At 42.0% G+C, this 5604-nt stretch overlaps 1 long non-coding RNA gene across 1 annotated transcript; it reads left to right on the forward strand.

The window, feature by feature from the left end:
• The first annotated feature begins 3405 nt into the window (after positions 1-3405).
• On the forward strand, positions 3406-5281 carry LOC112878002. The gene is made up of 3 exons (XR_003225622.1): positions 3406-3864; positions 4417-4520; positions 5015-5281. It is a non-coding gene; the product is annotated as an uncharacterized LOC112878002 (long non-coding RNA).
• Positions 5282-5604: the final 323 nt, after the last annotated feature.

Raw genomic sequence — 5604 nt, forward strand, 5'->3', positions numbered from 1 at the left:
GGCTAGCCTTGACCCAGCCTGGGTCCGCCTCGCCCTTGGGGCCCACTTGTTGGTGCCTAAGACTGATGGATCCAATGTTTTAAGGAGATTTTGATGTGCTATGATTTTGTAATATGAAACTTGTTTTGCATGCTACTGTTCTGTAAAATTAGGTATGCTTTGTCTTTGTAAAAGTAAGTTATTTGCTTAGTAAATTCAATACTACTCTAAAAATGCCAAACTAAATTTTGTTAGACTCGTTGTGAAATGTGCTATCAAGTAGTGTAGCTTGTTCTAATGTTTATCTACCGTTTGATAAGGTTTTAGTGTGATTTATTATTCTCTGCCTGCAATCTTGTTTAATTCATAACTTCTGTTTAAAAAATGATAAAAGGGTAAAACCTGTTTTGTTAGTTTTGTCTATTTGTCTAGTTCCTGTGGTATTTTTTTTGGAAATTGTTTAATGTAGTTTTCATGTCTTTTAAGATTTATCTTGTTTAGAATAGCTAAAAATTTTCATGCACATGAATATTTCTATAAAATTGATTTTGCTGCAAATTCAACTTCCGTGATTTCTTACTGATGTACTCTGTATGCTTAAATAAATTCATGATTTATACTTGTTGTATGATTGTCTAATTATTAAAAACCTGCTTAAGGTCATGAGTGATTGTCTAATTATTAAAAACTTGCTTAAGGTCTTTCATGACTAGTCTAGTAGAAATGCTTGTTAAAATATGTTTGTGCTTATGTTTTTATTTCATTGCATGTTGTGCGATTCATTTCTCATTTCATATCATCTTATGCACAAATCATGACATCATACTAAAGCATGCATCTCATTCATGAATTATAGTGATCGAAACGCCGGAGAACGAGCCTGTTGAGCCCACCGAAACCGTTGATCCCGAGCCAGATGTAGAGTTCGTGGTTGAACCTGAAGAAAACCAAGGCAAGCAGCTAAGCATGATCCCTTCTACCCACTCAACTTGATTTAATTTAGTTATCTCTCTTGGTTGTATGTTTATATCTATTTATCGCATTGTTGATCCTACTTTCTTGCATTTATCTTCCTTGTTTTATATATCCATGTCCCCGCCACTTGTAGTTAATAACAAATTAATTGATTATATGCTTAGCCATGCTTATAGTTGATCTATAGAGTGTAAGAAAAGTTTGGAATAGGATCACACTAGGCTCACTTGGCTATCCTTGATCGCACTTATCCGGTTTTGAGTTGTTGGAAAGTCCGGGTTGGTCTTGTGGTAAATATATCATCGTTTGAGTGAAATGGTAGGGTCTAGAGAAAGGAATCTCGGAGGCATAGTCCGCTTGAATTGTTTAAGAACCGTTCGTGGATGACCTCGGTTTTAAGCAACTTAACTACCACAAATCCAATCATGGTATGGATGAGCCGAATACCTTCTTTGTTTTAATCATTGAGGCACGGTCCTAAATGCGTGGCCATAGGGCTTTGTAGAGAGGTTTAGAGGTGTCCCCGGTGGAACTAGGTGACTCTCCGTGCAAGTTAAGCGTGATTTTCAATGATTGGAACTTGTTGAGAAGGTTGATGTGAGTACCCCCTTACCCATCGTGATCGGTTGGGTGAGCCGTATAGTTCTTGTGTCATGTGGGTAAAAAAATACACCTTGCAAGGTTAAATAATCAATTTGAATTGCTGCGTTCTCAATTATGAGCAATCGATTATGAGCATGCTCATTATCCAATGAATTCTTCGTAGAAATATCGTTTATGCTTGGTTATGGCTCATGTCACCTTATGTTACTTTAATAAGCAACTAAAATTTTGAGGTGGGTTGGGCAAGATAATTAAATTGCTAGAGAGCTAGATGTTGGATTATATAGCTCATACTTATACAAACTTACTTAACCCTAAAACCCTTATCTCGTTGAGCCCTCATTGCATACTCCTTGGTCATTAAGTTGCATACTCCTTGGTCATTAAGTTGCGTAAGTCTTGCGAGTACCTTTTGTACTCATATTGCTTTTTTAACTAAGTTGCAAGTGAGCTGAAAGTTGTGTTTGGCCACTTCTACCCCATCGATTCCGGTACAGGGGAGGAGTAGATCGTTGTGGCCTCGATGGTGTCCTTATTTTATCACGCTTTTATCAAGTTTATCCGTTGCGTAGTCTTTTCTTTTATGAGAGCATGATAAACACTAAACTTTAAGTTTCATGTCTCTTTTAAGTTTCATAACTTTTTTAGTGCTATATGTAAGTCTAAGGCTTGTTATTTGTTGTTGAACCTTTAATTTTAGATTTGAACCCTCCTATATTTAACTTGTAATGTTTATTTATCGAATCTGATGAGGACATCTCTCCTTTGCATACAATGCAAGGACCGATCACTAGAGCACGTGCACGACAGTTGGATCTCCACGTACGTTCTAACCTTGTCAATTGTTTTTCAGAACTTACGTTTGGTTCCATGCATGTGTTATTGATTAGGAACAATGGAGAGGACCAGCAAGGACTTGGAGAAGGTCAAGAACTCAAGGAGGAGGAGGTAGGACGTCCACACCAAGGAGGAGTCCATGTCCAACTCGACTTCGACTCCACCTCGGATTTCAGAACCTTACTTCACCAAAACTGACGCGCTGGCCACATACGGAGTCGGATTTGGACGTTCTATATATGGTTGGAACCAGAATTTCATAGAGCTTCCAATGGCACCAGTCCCACCTTAAAGTTTCTTCTGAGTCGATAGGAATCATCGACACAAGTGGGCATCCATTATCTGATAAGGTGCTGTGTCACCGTTTGTTGGGCCGTTGGCCCGTGTACCGTGTTGAAGCCCGTTAGGGTTGCGTCCAGGGGACTTGCACGCCCCTAACTCCTTTTTATTTAGTAGCTGTCGCCACTTTAGGGTTTGGTTTTTGCTTAGATTCAATCTGTCATCGAACAGTGTCGCCGTTCATCGGTTTGTGAGACTCCACCTCGTAATCAAGTCTGTTTGATTGCATCTCCTGTTCTTGCTTGTGTTCTTGATTGCGCTTGTAGGGATAAGCCTTCGTGGCGAGGTCATTCGTGTGACACGGGTGATAACCAACGGAGCAGTGGTGTAGTGATTGCGGGGTTCTGTTCGTTCGGAGCCTTGGATCGTCAACATCGAGTTCTCCATCTATCAAGTTTAGCGTACCTCTCGGAAGATTGGGATTCAACCTCATCTTTAAAATGCTTAAAATTGCTCTTTGTCAGCAATATATATGATTGTAAACGGTACGTGTATATGCTTAATTTTAGTCATACGGCAGAGCATGTACCGAAATTACCGGATTTGATATTATTTTTGATGAGATACGTCGGTTGTTCGTATTTTTAGACGTGGGTTGGTACACAGTGAGCACGTGTTAGCTTTCCTCCTAGTAACCGACGGTTTCCTTAAAATAGTGTCGGTTCCTGCGTTGGCAGATCCATCCGGCCGGGCGACCTTGGCAGCCGGAATCGCAGCGTGACTCGGCGGGCCGGCGGCCGGCACGTGAGCGGGCGGCGCGGCAGGTATGCGGCGCCGTGAGCGTGAGCGGCATCCACTCAAGCATCCAGGAGGGCGTTTGCTGCAAGCGGAACGACCGGAACAGCTGCGCGGCAAGCGGGGCAGGCTGGAGGTGCTGCTCGCAGCCGTGCGGCGCTCGTCGGCGTTCGTCGGCGTCGGATCCACCTGCCGGCCCCGCCCGCGCTCTGCTCTGCCCCGACCCATGTCCGTCCGCGCCGCCTTCCGTGCCGCCGCCGACTGCGTCCGCCGCCCGACGGCCTCATCTTCCTGCCCGCTGGCTGTTTTGCTTGCCCATGGGAGGAAGGACACGGACGCACGGCCGTCCAGCGCTGCTGGCCACCTTCCCGACTGAGTAGGCACCGCTGCCACCAGGTACGCATCCATGGTGCTCGATGAAATGTCTCTTTGGGTGCACTGGTGATTACTGTACACTTGTAACCATGCATGTGCTTGGACACATCAATTGATTTGTGTTGAGCTATTTGCATCCAGCCCAGCATCAATATTTGTGTAGCTTGGACCACAGGCATAGGAAGTAGTAACACTCGACCACTAATGAACTATCATCCTCACAGCTTCTGAGTGGACAACACCAAGCGAGTTTAGTAAATTGGGAAAATTTTATAACTGAACAGTGAGCATGGAAAGAACTTCTGTTGTGTTTTGAGTTGCTCAACCCTTAAATGCGAGTCTGGAATTGTAACTCGTCAAGTAGTAGCTGCATGGCTATTGTCAGAAAGTTTCGATAGGATAACTTTTAGGTGCTCAGTTGCTGACGCAAATTTGTGAGTAATGTTAGGTATACCTTAATGTTAATACTACCCTGCAGTCATCAGGGTCTATCTTTCTATCTTGAACTTTGACGTGGAAGTCAGTAGAGAATATTACCATTATTAATTAAGGACTTACGGTTTCATTAAACAGGAGCACTCTAGTATGCGCAGCTGATAAAGCTCATGAAGAATCCCTCAAGAAGACCATTGAAGTGGACAGGCTGATTGATACGCTGAGGGATGCAAATCCTAGAGGTAAATGCGATTTATATCTTCAATCTGGCTTGTAATTAGATCACAGTGCCCTTTTTGAAATATGATTGCTGTCCTAAATTGCAATGCAGATCTCACCCTGTAGATTTTCTTTTGACAAAGACTCACCTATAGATTTAGTCCAATTTGAAAACCACTACTCTGTACTATGCTGAGTTTGAGTTCGCTTCCTGTATTGCATGTTCAAAATGTGCAGAGCCAAACTAAGTTTGATGTTTGATCAACTACTTGAAGTGTAGAACTAGTTTACAACTGACTTAGAAACTGTCATATTGCTTTTAGTCCTCTTACTATTCCGTTCTACATGTTTGTACGGTGTTTGATGTTTGCCTAACTGCCTCACTAGAATCAAATGGTGCTAACTACAAAATGTTTATAAACTAGTGTGGTCCTATGTAATCTGAAATATACTACCTTAGTATTTAGCAACACTTGTATGCTTCCCATGTACTCATCAGATTCACTTTACCTACCAGATCACTTGGAGTGGAGAACAATTGCTGCTAGCGTACAGAGTGCTACAAAAGTAATGTTGTGCCTGCCTAATATTGTGCAATATGTAAATATAATTATTACGTACTGTTGCAATTAATTATTGTACTAATTTAGCAATTGATGCGTTCTCTTGAAAATGGGTTTTAGTTTTTGTTTGCTGTGATTTCTGGGCTGGAACATTTGTTTTGATATATGGGCCAGGAAAATTGGTGGGCTAATTTTTTATATGAGCTGTGTATATTGCTGAATTTGGCCCATCTTAGTGGCCCACGGTGAATTTGGCCTGTCCATAAATGGGCTGCCTGGTGACATCATCCGCCATGTCATCATCACTTTCCAAATCGTTTCCACATCGTCATGTCAGTAGCCACATCATTGGGCACATTACAAGACACGTCATCCTCCGTATCATCCGTGTGTAATGTGGCAATTGAATCTGTGACGTTTATTTTTATCATAAATATGGGCTTGGGCTGGGCTACATGGGCCTAAGGCTATTCTATATTTTATGATGTTTTCAAAACGTCATGGATTGAGCTAATTTGTGACGATTTCGTTAAAAACATCATGA

This window comes from Panicum hallii, chromosome 1 (assembly GCF_002211085.1).
Source record: "Panicum hallii strain FIL2 chromosome 1, PHallii_v3.1, whole genome shotgun sequence".
NCBI classification, from domain to species: Eukaryota; Viridiplantae; Streptophyta; class Magnoliopsida; order Poales; family Poaceae; genus Panicum; species Panicum hallii.